This window comes from Amblyomma mixtum, chromosome 3 (assembly GCF_055824585.1).
Source record: "Amblyomma mixtum isolate Tamu chromosome 3, ASM5582458v1, whole genome shotgun sequence".
Classification (NCBI taxonomy): Eukaryota; Metazoa; Arthropoda; class Arachnida; order Ixodida; family Ixodidae; genus Amblyomma; species Amblyomma mixtum.
In genome coordinates, this window is record NC_143014.1 from 172,790,957 (window position 1) to 172,807,001 (window position 16,045).

General features: G+C 46.3%; 1 pseudogene; it reads left to right on the forward strand.

The window, feature by feature from the left end:
- The first annotated feature begins 2,334 nt into the window (after positions 1–2,334).
- Positions 2,335–6,890, forward strand: LOC149352729 (uncharacterized; annotated as a pseudogene).
- The last annotated feature ends 9,155 nt before the right edge of the window (positions 6,891–16,045 follow it).

Genomic DNA, 16,045 nt, shown 5'->3' on the forward strand with positions numbered 1-16,045 from the left:
TGGTGCTTGCTGCTGCATTGAAGCTCAGGGTTGCATAATGCTTAGTGATCATCTCGGTATGTGGAAAGAATAAAATTGAGCAGCTTTCAGCCTCTGTGTGGCAATGTGAACTGAACTGTGGCCCCTGAAGGTGATCGGAAGGACAGTTCTAAGTGAGGTTCTTCTAACCCAGAATGTGTCATGGTGCTACATCCATGGCTAGAAAACCTTTTGTGTTCGTAGCTGCAAAACCTGCAAAGACTAGTGACGGCCAACTTACAATTAATGCAACCCTTGAAAATGCCTGTTCATGGAGCCGTGAATGGGTCATGAACCTGTGTGTCTCGTAATTGCCGAGAAAACAAATCCACTTACGTTTGCCTATTGTGTTTGTGCCTATGTACCGATTACAAGTACCTTGAAATTACAAATCTAATTTAAATTAGAATGCTCACATTTTGACCATTTTTCCAATAGCACTTGGGAAGCTTTGTTTACTCTGTAATAAATTAAAAGATGCACCCAAGTGCACAGTTTGCATATACAGTATTGTGCATCTTTATAACGAAGGCTTAGGAATTTTCCCGCCTCAACTGCTGGCGGTGAAACTGCGGTGCGGTGAAACTGCGCACAGAGCTTGGCGTGCGCAGCTTTTTGTCTCGAACTTTTATCTCGAATGAAATTTGACAACGGTACTTGCCTGGTTCAGCCGTGCGTGATGCAAACATCTAATCGTCTGCGCCGGGATCGACCAAATGAAGGCCGCCAGCGCCGGGTTGTGGCCGAAGGGCCACGATGGCGTCATCAGGCGACCCGCAAGCCTTGCAACGCTCGCCTCGGCGCCTATAAATATCGCGTCATTGCGCTTTTCTCTGCTGACAAAAGATGGCGCCACCAACAACCTACGGCGAAAAAAAAAATTGAAAATTGAAGCTTGAAAATTGGTTTTTGAGGACAGGAAATGGTGCCGTAATTGTCCCGTATCTCGATGGACGCCCGAACCGCGCCGTAAGGGAAGGGAAGAAGGTGGGAGGGAAAGAAGAAAGAGAGAAAGAGTGCCGTAGTGGAGGGCCCCGGAATAATTTTCACCACCTGGGGATCTCGACCCCCGCCTGACCCCTCTTTAGCTTAGGGTAGGGGGGGGGGGGGGGACAGCATGCGAGTGTCCCCCCCCCCCCCCCCCCCCTTTAGGTTCGTCTCGGGACTACTCGGTCGACATCGAATGATGCGAGCAGCACACTCTACAGCCGCGGGAGCGAGGAGGCCTCTTACCTCAGAGAATGGCTCAACAGAATCATGTTAAAAAGTGGACAGATGATTACGAGAGTCGGTAATGCAAAATTTTGGCGCAGCTCTTCACGTATTTTCACGCCGACGACTACGACGCGGTACGCAGGAACGGGTGTTGCGCTCTGTATACCAGTGCCGCCATAATTACATTCTGCCCACATTCAAAGGGCATGCTAAGACTACGACTGATTGTGTTTAACTTCAAGCCTCTGTCTTCCTGGCATCGACGGACGGCACCACGCAAACCCTGGGAGCTTATTCGAGTCTTTCTCTCGTTCGGACCTGGCGAACGAGACATTCGCTGACAGGTGTGACTCCGCATGGATAAAACTACTTCATTTCAGCAGCTCATCGTTATTTAAAAAAATAAATCAGTAAAACACATTGAGCAATGTCCACCGCCGTCACTTTCAGTTTCTTAAACTGCCGGACCGATTAGAAAGTTGCGAATATCTCTTCAACCATCACATGCCCAAGCCTATGAGCCAAAAATAAAGGAATATGGAGGCTGTGAATATAGAGCGAGAAAGCGATGACTGTTAAATTAGTGATTTTTAAAGGAAGAAAATCACGCAGTAACTCTCCGTGAGGGAAGGGAGGAAGGTTGGAGTGAAAGAAGAAAGAGTTGCGGTAGAGGAGGTCTTCGCAATAATTTCCACCACCTGGGGATATTTACCGTTCACAAACATCGCACAGCAAACGAGTGCCTATGCGTTTTGCCTTCACCGAAACGCGACCGGCGTAATAGGGTTCGAACCCGGGCAGACTCAGTAGCCGAGTTTCCTAACCACTGAGCTACCGTGACGGGCGCTGCTTAAATGTTGTAGAAACAGCACAACCGCAGAAATGAAATGCCTAACCAGCACAACGCAGGCTTTAGTTAGATTCGAGCTGAAAAACATAACTTTATACTCGGTGCATAGGTCTGCACGGGCCGGTATCTATAGAATGGGCCCAACCCCACTCGCGACCACTTCGGTCCGGATCCGACCGCGGCCAGCTATCCATTTCCAATGACTGGCCCGGTCCGGCCCGCCGCGGCCCGGTGCTCATTGGGTCGGGCCCATGAAGGTTCGTTTGCTTTTCATGATAAAACTTTGCTCTTGAAAAAAAAAGAGAGATAAAAATAACAAGCACTAAACAAACATGTGTGCAGCAGCTGAAAAAGTTGCAGGAAGCAAGAAGCGCAACCGCAGGTTTGTATCAACGGTGCCTACTCAAGCTGAGCGCAACCGAAAAAATCGAGTGATAAAAAGAGCACTGCATGCCATCCTTTTCAGTGGCTGGTGAGGCAAACTTTAGGAGAGCAATTACTAAAAACAACGGCTTTAGCGCAAGCGTAACTTGTTCCCCTCCATCCTAGCGCACTATGAGCGCATTGTTGCCGACCTAGGGTTTGATTCAGCTAGCGAGTCGGGGGAGCAGCCAATGAACTGGCGTTTTTGCTTCGAGGTGCACACAGTTTTACTTACATTGCGAGTAGACATCGTCCTGCAGTGATAAATATGGAATCATATCGTTTTCAAATAAGGAGAGAGCTCCCCTTCGAGCAGGGCTGGCAGATTTAATTTAAAGTCCAAACACTCTTCAGATCCCAAGAGAGAGGTTCGCAACCTCGATGTCCACATCCGCATGTTTACGCGAAGGTTGTCTCAAAACACAGTGTCTTCGATTAGTCAGTGTTTCGCAGGTCAGGAACCCAGGCGCAGATACCATTCACCCCGAATGGAAAGCATCCACTGTTAAACAGTACACCGAAGGACTGTGAGCATGGGGCACTGGGCAGGGTTTGTAGCTGCACATTAGCGGCCTTTCGCTAGTGGTCGTTTTGGAGTCTTGACTCGTCGGCTGTCCAATTTGTTCCTCTCTGTCGCCTCCGGTCAGCTAGACTTCTATGTCGGCGGGCTATACCCGCATATGTGACTTGTGAGTCATGGAGAGGGGTGCTGGATAGCCGCGTATAAAGTGTGTGTATGCCTTCCGCTGCTGTTACTTATACGGGAGTCGAAGGGTTCCTCAAGCTGCTTGCATGCAGCTTTTACCTCGGCTTCCTCCATCCTCGAGAATGGGAATTAAATAAATAAATAAATAAATAAATAAATAATGAATGAATGAATGAATGAATGAATGAATGAATGAATGAATGAATGAATGAAATTTACGCGGATTTACGCCACTGGTGCGTAGCACGCAAGAGTCGCGCATGCTAAACTCGGGTCGGGAAATAGCGTACGTAATGCGAGTGCACGTTAAGGCTTGACATAGCGTTTGGCACATGCTCACTTCAAAGCACGCTATCCCATACGCCCTTGTGCCTACTTTATATTGGCACTACATTCCGCAGCTTGAGAACGTCGCCTCTGCACTCATCGCACCTTTGGTAGTGCTGCAAGGAACTACTGGGGTATAGTTTTTAGTAGTAGTAGTAGTACACTTTTACTGTCCAACAGAGAAAGGCAACTCCCAACCGCCACCCCCGCGGCACGTGGCCGGTGGTGCAGGGGTTGCCACTTGAGATGCTGGCCGGGAGGTCTTGGGTCCCGGCGGCCTCTTCAGCCAGTTGGGCAAGCAGCAGCTGGAGCTCAGGGTTCGAGCTGCGCAGCAAGGTCTCCCAGCTTTTTCTATTACCTATATTATGCGCATCCACCCCGGGAGAGCACGGGCATTTACATATTATGTGGTCGAGGGTCCCTCTCGCCCCACAAAGATTACACCTGTCGCTCCTGGCCTCGGGGAACATGTGTTTGTTTTAATTTCGTTTCATTTGTTCTTTCATTTTGTGTCTTGGGGGGGGGGGGTACCAATCTGTAATGCTGCGTGATATCCCTATATTTTAGCACACGCTACCCGCTCCCTTGGTCATCGATGGGCCATAGAGGCTCGGCGGTAGAGATTTGTTGGCCGCCTCGTTTCCGGGGAGGGCTACGCGCTCAGGAGTCAAAATTATTTGAATTTTCCCACCCAACTTTCTCTGGCCTATGGCCTTCCCTTGCTAAAATTTTGGATGCCAGTTTTGCTGTGAATGACGACAAATGTTGGCTGCCGCATGTTTGTTCAGTGCTGTTTTTGTTAAGATTTACCGCTTTTGCGTTTAGTCAGCTAAGTGTAGTACAACATTTGTATTGGTCAGATTTCATTTCCGCGCTTTTCGTCTTGCTCGGCGTAAAAAGAAAGGCACGCTTCAGCGCCGAACCGGCCATTGCCTGCCGCTTACCTGTTTGCATCCGAAATTGCATGACACAATTTTTTCGTTCGTGAATGCGTACCAAACGTGCTTTCGCCGCTTCTGTTCATTAGAAAATAATTGCCTTTATACGAGGCGCTTGTCAGCAAACCGCGGCCGACACGAATCAAGGCACAGAGCACGAGAACAAGCGAGGGCACATAAGCTGTGGCAATTACTGTGCATCTGGGTCGTCTAGGGACCAATACGGATTAATTTACTTACGATTTTTTTTTGTTTTTGACACGTATGCTGCGTTGGGTAGCTTGCGCTGCCTTTTTGCCCGATGCTTCATCCAAAGACGCCGCATTAGGTTAGTAAATGAGATTAACAAAATATGTTGTTATGTGCAGATTGAGGTGCTCGTTCGAGTAATTCGACTGATATATTTGTAATACTTTGTTTTCTTGCGTGCTATGTTCATTGTTTTCATTCTAGAGCAGGAAATGTGGGGCTAATTACAATAACAAATTCATCTGCAGGCTCATTTCGAAGACAAGAGCTTCGAACAAAACCGCGCGGACGGGTGGAAGAAGCTCAAGCCCAATGCTATCCCAATGGTGTTCCCATTCAAAGGTTGTGGGGTTTTAAATAGGGGAGAGATAAACACGTTCTCCCCGTTTAACCGCGGCTGACCCAGTTCAAAGCTGCGCGGACCCCACCCCGTGGTCGCGTACGCTATCGAGCGCACGCCGACCACGGCGGGCCTTGCTCTACGGGAACAAAGGAACGACGCACTGGCTGACACAAACAAGGCATTTATTGCTATAACAACAATAACGCCAGCTAGCAACAAAATACACCGAGGAATCGAGGATGTCCGATTCACCAGCACGGTTACGAGCGAATGTTCGCCCACGGTAGGGCAGAGGGAATAACTCCGAGGCCGGACGGGACGAGCTGAGGGGAACATGTTTCCACACGAGGTCTCCCGCGGCGAAGAGAGGAGCGGCTCGCGAAACGTCCGCGAGCTATCCCGGTGCCGAGCCGAAGAGAGCCCCCTATCCCCCACGCGCGCGCAGCAAAACGCCATCCGTGGCGCTGGTGTCGCTGCGACGTGAGCGCCCTCCCCTGTAAGTTAGAGTAACCCAACTGAGAAGAGTGCCTTGCGGGGGGAGCTAACCACAGTGAACTAGTGCGTTGCGGGAAAGCGAACGCAGGGGACGAAGGTGTCCCCACAAGGTCAGATACCTCCTAACCTTGGTGTTTGTTGCCATGTTGCTTATCGCCTCGCCGTCTACATTTCAAAACGTTGCATGATGAAGTGGTTGGTGCTGATATGTTTTGCCGTGCTAGTAGCGTGTTCCACCAAGCATCGGGTCCAGGAACACCGTCGCTGTGCCGAGGAGGAAGAAACGTGGGCCGGAGACAGGGATTAGGAGCCAACGACGCTCATTGGCTGGCTTTGTCATCTTGTCGAAATCAATCGGGTACTCATTAACGGTGCTCCCCTCTCCATCGTCTTCCTCGGCTGAGTCACTTGGATAAAATCTCCTGGAAGTGTCTTTTCCTCAGGTCACCTCCTCACCCACAATTGGGCGCGCAGTTACCCAAACGCAGCTGTTAGCTGATGACCCTTCAGGAAGCCGGCCAGGAGGATCCCATTTCTTGGTTCAAGGAAACGCCCGAAGGCGAACGCCTGCAGCGGCGCCACCCGCGCCGTCGACAAAAGAGCGAAGCGCGGATGAATGACAGCCGCTCGTCTCCGTGCGTGGCAGCAGGCGTTGAGTGACGTCTCCCTGGCGGAAGTACATACATGGTCGCAGGGTCATTACTTCTGCGTTGGGTGCTGCTTAACAGCTTTGCCTAGCCACTCCTTTTGTTGAAGGAGGGTGAAAAACAGCTGCACCTGACGTTTACGATTGGCCGCCATGGTGAAGAGTCCTTTGCAATGCAGAAAAACTTACTTTCAGAGTTTTGCAAAATGACCACTATTTTAAATATGTAATGTGCTATTTTTCCTTATTTATCTGCTTCCACAATTTCCTAAAGAGCGAAGGCCACCAAGGGACCGAAGTGTGCACGTGCTTGCATTATTCAGTGATGACGCTGCCGCACAAGGTTCTTCACCAGAAGTGAGAAACGTCCTTCCCTTAAACACGCCAGAATATCCTCCAGCAGATTCATCGTCAGACGGGGTGATAAATGAGACATTGGTGGGTACAGAAAACAGCAATGCTAGTGAGAAACCTACTTCGACCATCACGGATGTACGACCTGAAGAAACTGCAGTGGTTCGTGCAACCCAACCCTCTGATTCTGAGGCAGCAAACCTTAGGAAGAAGATAGTAGATCTCACAGCAGCCAATAATAAGCTGAAACAACACCATAAAGAATCTAAGAACACTAAAAAAAAACTACAGAAGAAGAATCGCAAGCTGCAGAAAGAGACAGCTAATTTCTTACGAAATACGAAGTTTTTAACTGAAGACCAAATTCATGCACTTTCTCGGAACAACAATCATGGCAATTCATGGTCAGCGCAAACAGTAAAACAAAGCCTAAAAATTAAATATGCTTGTGGAACCACTGGGCAAGAAACGCTCAGAGAGATTGGCTACCCTCTCCCATCAAGCCGGACGTTAGCAAGAATAATTCAGAGCCTGAAGTTTCTGTCAGGTATCGTGCATGAAGTGATCGACGTAATGAGGTCGAAAGCAGAGGGAATGGAGGACGCAGAAAAAGACTGCGTTCTCTTTCTAGATGAAATGGAGATAGCACCCGGATTTGAACTCGACCTTGGAGAAGACATGCTTTTGGGAGGAACGACCTTGCCCTCGAAGCCTGAAGAGGCAGCCAACCATGCTTTGGTGTTTATTTATTTTATTTATTTATTTAGAACATACTGCAGGCCTACAGTAGGCCCAAGCAGGAGGGGCGAATACATAATATATGCAAAAAAGAACAGTTTAGCAAAATTGAAAAATGTTAAATACAAGTTGTAACGCAAAATACAGCAATAAATACAAGGCTCAGATGCAAAATACAAAAAGTAAACGCAGAAATAAATGGCTCTCAAATTAAATGCTGTGAAGAAAACATTGAGTCAAAAGAATCAGCTCTGGTTAAGAGATCTGGCGGACACCTGTTCCACTCCTCAATGGTGCGTGGAAAAAATGAGTATTTAAAGGCGTTAATCCTAGCACTGTAAGGGGTTAATGATTGTGTATGATGATTTCGTGTTTGGCGCGTAGTGTTAGGTTTAAGGAAGGGGTCTGCATTCATAGACAGTTTATGGTTTTTTAGTAAGAAAAGTAGTTTCAGTCTTTGAATTTTCCGGCGCAGCTGTAATGTTTCAATACCGTGAGTTCGCATGAGGGTCGTTGGTGAGTCAGTTACACGATACTTTGAAAAAATAAAACGGACGGCTTTGCGTTGAATCTTTTCAAGGGCCTCGATGTTACGTTTAGTGTAGGGATCCCAGACGGTGCACGCATATTCTAGTGATGGTCTTATTATTGAAAAGTAGGTTAATTTTTTAAGTTCAGGTGGGGCAAGTTTTAGTTTATGTCTAAGAAAGCAGAGTTTACGAAAGGCTGAAGAGCATACGTTTGATACATGTTTATTCCAGCTAAGGTTTTTCGTTATTGTAATTCCTAGATACTTGTACTCGCTGACTTCGGTCAGCAGGTGAGATGAAATATTGTAAGGAAATGAGAAGGAAGCCTTTTTGTTAGTTATCGTCATGTATACTGTTTTCTCTAAATTTAGCTTCATGTCCCATTTATTACACCATGTATGTATGTTCTGAAGATTGGAGTTTAGTAAAACTTGATCATCTTGGCAAGTAATTTGGTGAAATAAAACGCAGTCATCTGCAAATAATCTAATTTGAAAAGGGGTAGTTATAACGTTAATAATGTCATTGATATATATCAAAAAGAGGAGAGGTCCGAGGACGCTTCCCTGTGGGACGCCTGAAGTGACCGGCAGGTGGTTTGAATAGCAATCATCAATACAAACAAATTGTGTGCGGTGAGAAAGGTATGAGGAAATCCAACGAATTATGAAATTAGGAAGACCAATAAGTTCAAGTTTGTAAATTAGTTTGGCATGAGAAATAACATCAAAGGCTTTGGTGAAGTCTAAAAAAATAACATCCATTTGACCAGCGCTATTTAGTACACTTGCAAAAGTATGAATGACAGAAGTTAGCTGAGTGACAGTGGAAAAGCCTTTTCGAAACCCGTGCTGATGGGGGGTAAGTACCTTGTTATCATTTAGAAATGTAGTTATGTAGTTAGCTATGATATGCTCAGCAAGTTTGCAACATGTGGAAGTTATTGATATGGGACGATAATTAGCAATCAAGGCAGGATCACCCTTTTTCAGCACGGGCACAATCCGCGCTTTCCTCCAGTCGGAAGGAATGTTTCCTGTTTCAAATGATTTGCGGAAAATAACAACCAGGAACTCTGTGATGGCTTCTGCATAACGGCGCAAAAAAATATTTGGTATCCCGTCAGGTCCAGCGGACGCTTTAGGTTTGAGGTTAAAGAATACGCCAGATGAAGAAACAATGTCGGGGGTCGAGTTGGGAGACATGGTACTGGGTTGAACAAATAAACCATGATGGGAAAACACACTCTGAAAATACTTATTGAATGCCTCAGAGATTTGCGATTTATCAGCAAGCTGCACACCTTGACATGAAATGCGCGTAATTGTTTTTTTCTTTTTCGACTTTTTTTTTCGATGCTAGGTGGGGTAAACCAAAGATGGAAGCAAGTGACAGCCTATGAATTTACTGGTAGGCACGTAGACGGCTCTGTACTCAGGACATACGTCCTGGAAATAGTTCAGATATGCAGCCAGATTTCTCTAAGAGTACGGGTAGTCACCTGTGACATGGGTGCAGGAAACCGCACTATGGGGAGAGAATTCGGCTTTTCGAGTCACCGCCATTCGACAACTTCGTGCTCAATACCCTACTCAACCTTAGACGGGAAGGAACTTTTTTTCATCTCTGAGCCAGAACATGTCCTTAAGAACCTGAAAGGACAGCTTCTAAGCTCTAAAGTCATCACACTTAGTGATGATACAGTAAGCTAGAACGGATCGACTTCCTCGAAGGTGAAACTAGAGCATGTACAGGCCGTCTTGAATTATGACGCTGCCAATGAACTTAATGTAGCGCCAAATTTATCAGAAATCCGCATTAGTGGTGGACACTTCACCAAGATGAAAGCGCTGTCCAGCTCTTCCGCAAAGCCGCGGCACCTATTCGGTTCCTAATAAAAGAAGGAATGATAGAGCCAGAGGCCGAAACAACAGCGTAGTTTATGGAACTCGTTTCTAAATGGTACGTCCTTATGGCATCGCGTCATCCCACCATGGCGCTAAGCCGCAGAAATGTGACTAAATATCATGCCGCCTTGGACACATTGCGCATGGCAACAGACACGATAAGAGAACTTAAAATGGGCACTGGATCTCAGTGGAAGTCATCGCAAGCAGGGGTCCTTCGCCTAAATGCTTCTTGGCAGTGAAGGGCACGAATTCCTCCTGACGAGCAGGCTGTTGCAAGACTGCCTAGAAAACCTTTTTTTCTGTGGTGCGGCTCATGAAGCCAGTGCCCACTGCGTACGACTTGAAGTGTGCACTTCGACTCATCAGCGTCAGCCGCTTTCTTCTACTCCCAGGTCGACAAGTTACGAACTTGACGTCCGTGAATACCTTGTCGATCTGCCTGCATAAGCCAAGAGGGAAGGTACGGAAAACGAAGTCGATGAAATCAATGATTCGAAAATACTTTTCACTGAAGAGCTCACGTCAACCGAGTGCCTTATCTTGTTTTACCTTAGCGGTTTTATTTTTAAAGGAATTCTAAAACTCATAACTTGTACGCAGTGCAAGGCTGCTCTCCTTGGCAACCCTAATGATGAGTATGCTTCCCTCACTGCACTCAAGGAATACGTCAGGGATGGACAAAACCTCATATATCCCAGCAGGGATGTAATGAAAACATTGAAAAACTATAAAGAGAATTTTACCGCCGTCAATTCATGGTGTACCGGCACATTTTTCACCACGAAGTCGCCACTTCGTTCTTTGATCGCATCCTCTGTGAAGACTTGCATGGCTCACAAAGAACGAATAAGAAAAATGTTGACTGCTGCGTATACCAGAGTGAGGCTTCGAATTCAACTTCGCCAAATTCCGAGCCCTCATTCTAGTGGCCACGGAAGCAAAACTTATGCTGGAGTCAGCCTTGCATTAACCAAGCCGGAATATGAAGTTCCGCGAAAGTTTTGCTTCGAAGCCTGAATTCTGCATCTGTGTATATATGCAATCACAACTGTTTTGTCAATTACAGGCATCTATTTAACATAGATGTCTACTTTGAAAAAGTGCAATATTTTTCTCGTTCCCATAAACAGAAATATTGGTAACTTTATTGTGTGTTTTCATAACCATTGAATAAATGATTTCATGTTTGCTTGGGTAACAGTTTGTGTTCATATAGGTATATCCAGACGAACAGGCGAGTGCTTATATTTTATTACCGTTGCTGATCTGTGTTTCTTCAAAACGTGCGAAACCAAAACACTGTCATTGACCGCACCTGCTCAGTTTTCTTGCCCATCCATTGCACTCACTTGTATTGGGACATTCATAGATAAAAAATTTAAAAATAACGCCAAACAAGCTTGGAACAGAAATCACCCGATGCGTTTCAGCAATTCTAATAAACCTGGTAGTTTGAAATTAACTACAAAAGAGGTGAACAGAATTAAATGGGGTATTCAAAATTCCGCAAGTGCGCTTTCCCGCATAACAAAGTTGTCCCAAACAAGATGGCTGATCATGCATTTCCAGCTGAAACAAGGCAGGAAAGACTGGTTTTTTGTTAGATTCTTCCAAAATACGGTTCTTACATTCTATCCACACCTTCAGCGCCTGTCCTGTAGCCCACGTAGTTCCTTTATAGCGACGTCGGCCATCTTGTTTGGGGCAACGTAGTTATGTGGGAAAGCGCACTTGCGGAATTTTGAATATCCCCTATTGAGGGTGGTGTGGTCTAAAAAAATAAGCGAGCAGTCCTCCCCCCATGCCTCCATGCCTCCCCCCCCCACGAGAACGAAACCTGCATGCCGCGGGCGCGAGAATGGCGGCCGCCATAGCAGACGACGCAGCTGTCCTCACCCTGAGCGGGGCGTGCGCATCGAGGCACCCTAGATCAGCTTCGGCAACGCCGGCTTAGGGTGCCTTGATGAGGCTATCGAGGCACCCTAGATCAGTTTAAATCAGCTTAAAGCCCCTCAAACTTGAGGCTGCTTGAGAACAGCTGCTTGGGTCACGTCTGCGAAAATTTTGTTCGCAGCCGGTAGCAATTTCTCCTTAATTCTAGAAAATGCAGGCAAGTACCGATGTTTACATACACCTCAAAGAATGCATACTACCTTGCGAGTGATGTTTGCCCTGGATTAGGCCCGTTGTAGAACGTTCTTTCGGGCTAGTTCATTTCAACCAGGAGACATTAGATACGAAAACGACAGTACGGGCGCAGACTTCCAACCAAGGGCGTCCGCAGAATTTTTTGCAGGGGGGGGGCCCCATTGGTTGTTGGCGCCGGAGGGGGGGGGGGGGGCATGTTCGTAGCAAAAAGGCACTATTTGCGGTATGAATTTATTTATTTATATATAAATAAAAAATAAGTGAAATACACACATGAAATAAAAATTACAAACAGCAAATTAAAGTGTGGCTAGGAGAGATACATTGCAGTTTATCAACGAAGAAACAATTAAAATTAATAAAAAATCCAAAAATATACTGTCACTTCGTGGAGAAGAGTGCTCAGTATTGCTGCATACGGGTTCTCGACTCACCCGGATTGATGACCAGCACACAGCACAATATGGTCACAAACACGCAACTACAGTCACTCAGTCAGTCTTCCTTGAACAGCAAAACTGTAGACTCCACGGATTTTTCTGGGCGAATTGCGTGATTACACGGGTGATAAATTCATTTCTGTGCTTCATTACACGCTCTCGGTGCACACTCGTCACACACATTGATTGGAAAAACGGTTGAACGCGTACGTTGAAAACAAAAGATGTCTATACATACAACGAAAACTTATTTACAAGATAAATGCACGCTCGCAGCTTCATACACCTCGCTCCATCTTGCTCGCGCATCCGCACAGTCGAGCAACCGCACGCACACTGCTCGCCGCTCGTAGTTTTCTCGTCCACTGTCTTGGTTGTTCTCAGCTTCGTTGACAAACGGCCACTAAAAACACCGAAGCACAAATACAGAGGCGCGCACACGTGCAAGGGCTTACTTCCGTGCGACTTCCAAGGGGAAGGGACACTCGCCACTCAAGTAGGAAAATTTGTTTTGTGTGTTTTTATGGGGTTCAGAGCCCCAAAACGACTCAGGTTATGAGGAACGGAGTAGTACAGAGCTCCGGATAATGCCGACCACCTGGGTCTCTTTACCGGGCACTGACCTCGCACAGTACACGGGCGCTGTTGTCATTTGAGGCCCAGCCAGAGGTGACAGGCGAGCCAGGCAGGCGCCATCGGGCTGCGTTGACCAAAGGCGCTGGTTTTCGGAGAAGACGCAAGGGACGCTGGTGTGGGGGCGCCTCTGGAGACTGCGTCGCCGTGAACAAAAGATGCTAATCTCCTTTGCCGAAGATTCTGATAGCGGCGCTTCTACCGCACTGCGCTCTCCCGTGGATCGGAGGCACAGCGAGCGGCGGCGGCGCCAACTGATCGCCCGCTTGCCCATGAGCAGCCCGACAAAGCGGGGGTGGACACGGCTGATTTGTCTTTCCCTCCTGAAGAATTCATCGGTGGCCGGCATAACGAAGGCGAAAACAAGATGCACTGTGCACTGTCTGCCTCCGTGTCGCTATATATCTGTCTAGAGATCAAAGAAACAGGCACCCATTTCAAGACGGCTTGAAACACATGCTCGCCGGTGCCGCTGTATGTCTGCAACAGGTCGGCCTTCAACAGAGCTAACGATGGCGTGGTTTGAAAACGGCATAAAGACGCGTGCCCGGACGCGGCATTTCGCAGATGTGACCCAAAGCGTGGAAGCGGGGCTGCTTTTACCCTTTTGGCTGAGCCCACCACGGCCCCTGGCGTGCGGCCATCACTCACGGTTCGAGGGAGTGATTTTCCAGGGGGGTGCAGCCGCCCCCCCTTGCCCCCCCCTCCGGACGCCCATGCTTCCAACTGTTTATTGCCGAGTGTAAGCACATGCTGTATAAACGCGGAACCGAGTCGCGCAACCACCCTCGTCAATCACATTTGTCGTGTCTGCGCCCGTGGTGTCGTTTTCGTTTCTGTCTCCTGACCTGTGTTATTCTCGCAGTCCTACTTTTTATTAGACCTGTACTTTGCGCAGAGGATTTCTTAAAAGTCCAGACAGATAAATAGCGTTTTATATTTTATGCCATTATAAATTCGTCAAATCTGCCATTCTCATCTACTTTTTCTGACACCATATAAGGTATATTTTGCTAAAAATAAACTGTTCCTGAAACCCTAGCATTGTATTTATCCTGCCGAATTGACTGAAAAATTAGGGTCACAAGCTAAACTGTTTACCTGAACTGCTGCATGTAGTTTTATCTACTTTGTTAATGTCTTTTTGGCATCATGTACATTTGTATGTGCCTTCTACTGCAGTATATTTTGCCCTTCATGCTTGGGCCCCTTGGGCTCCAAGCCGCATAAAAACCAAAATCCAGACCATCTTGTAATGTGCACAATTTTTCAAGTGTCCTTTCATGCACTGTGTAGTACTGAAGGGCTGATGGACCGAAGAACCAAAGTTTGGCATTAAGAAAAATGAAACCAGTGCACAATTATTCAGTGGAGCTGAGAAATCTCTATTCAAAGGTGGATGAGTTGTTCTGTGTCTATAAACATATGATGCGAATACATAAATGCTTCACAGAGATACTATGTGGGAAATGTAAGGCAACTTTTGGTGACTGGCTACCCTTGTTTATGCTTTTGTGACATTTTATCCAAGAGAAAATGTTAAGTTAAGGCATGCAGTAAGGCACCTGCAGCATCTCTGTGCTCTAAACTATAAACGCCTAAAGGTAAAAAGTTTTAGCCTTCCAGAGGTTTGGAACACTGGGGCACAATGCAGCTGCGCTGGTTGGCCCAGCAGTAACATGGTAGCCCGGGAATCTTTTACCAAGTCTACAAACTAGGCCAGGTTCAAAAGTGACTGTGTTTATTCATTTAAATACTCGAACACACCTGTTTCAGCACTATCTTTATTCCACTGTTTGTTGTCTGGCACAATTCAGTTCTTAATTTTGAAGTCTAATGCATATTACTTGGAAAATGATAACTGAAAAGCAAAAAAAAAATATTTGGGAAAGTGAGGCTTATTAGGTATGAAAATAAAAGGAGCCATGTCATTCACTGTGATGAAAGGAGAGATGAGTTGTCTAAGCATTACATATGCTGATGCTTTCCTTATTATTTACAGCTTGTGCAAATTTATGTGCTTGATTTCTGAACAAACATCTAAGAAAAGATAGAGAAGTTATTTGAATGAGAGTGTATACAGTGCATACAGTTCCAGCTCTTATCAGTCGTGAATTCTTTGTTTTGCTGTATGGGTCCTCTAGCAGAATTTTGCTCAGCTGATTTCAGAAATATCATATTTAACAAGCAGCTCAGTTGGCTGCATGTTGCCACTGTGGAACCTTATTTTTTACATTACCAAAGCTAGCACCGGCGTTAGGGATTGAACTGAAATACCTGGCATGGAAATATCATGGACACTGTATAGAAGGGGCACAGAAGGTTAGTGTAAGTGCAGTCGTGGGCCATATGCGAGGAGTATTTGGAAGGTATTCAAGGTTTGTTTATATATACAGCCTTGGTCAAGAGTCTTCAGGTCACTTGGTTTGCCTTAGAGCCATAATGTGGAGCACTCACAGCACACCTAAAGGCCAAAATGTCTTGAAAGGCGAGGACAAGGGTTCTCCTCACTCTATAGCTTTAGAGGCGTCACAAATGCCCCACTAACCCTGCTTTAATTTCTTTCTCTGATAACTGCAAAAGATAAACTGATGATGGCAGTTACATTGGCTTAGTATTCATTGGCTTCTCTAAAGCATTTGATTTAATTAACCACAATATTTTCTTCCTACAACTTTCTGAATTTGGTATTAATGGCCCTGCACTAGAACTCCTCTTCAGTTATCTATGCAACTGGGGAATAACTTAACATATTTGGGATTTTATCTGACACTAAAATAATTAATATAGGGGTGCCACCAGGCTTCATTCTTGGGCCTCTGCTATTCCCAATTTATATCAACTTACCCCACTGCCTTACGTATCTATACTAGCTACTAAGTCTTCCCTTGATATCGTTACTTCCAACTCAACAACCACCTTAATAACATGTCCATGTGGGGTAAAAACGATGGACTACGAATCAATCCCGCAAAAACAATTTGTGGATTTCTGTTCGCGTCCCATAGCTTATCGTTGAACTACCCCAATGATCTTCATTTATTCTCATCCTATATTTCCTGCTGACCGGTGTTCGTTTTTA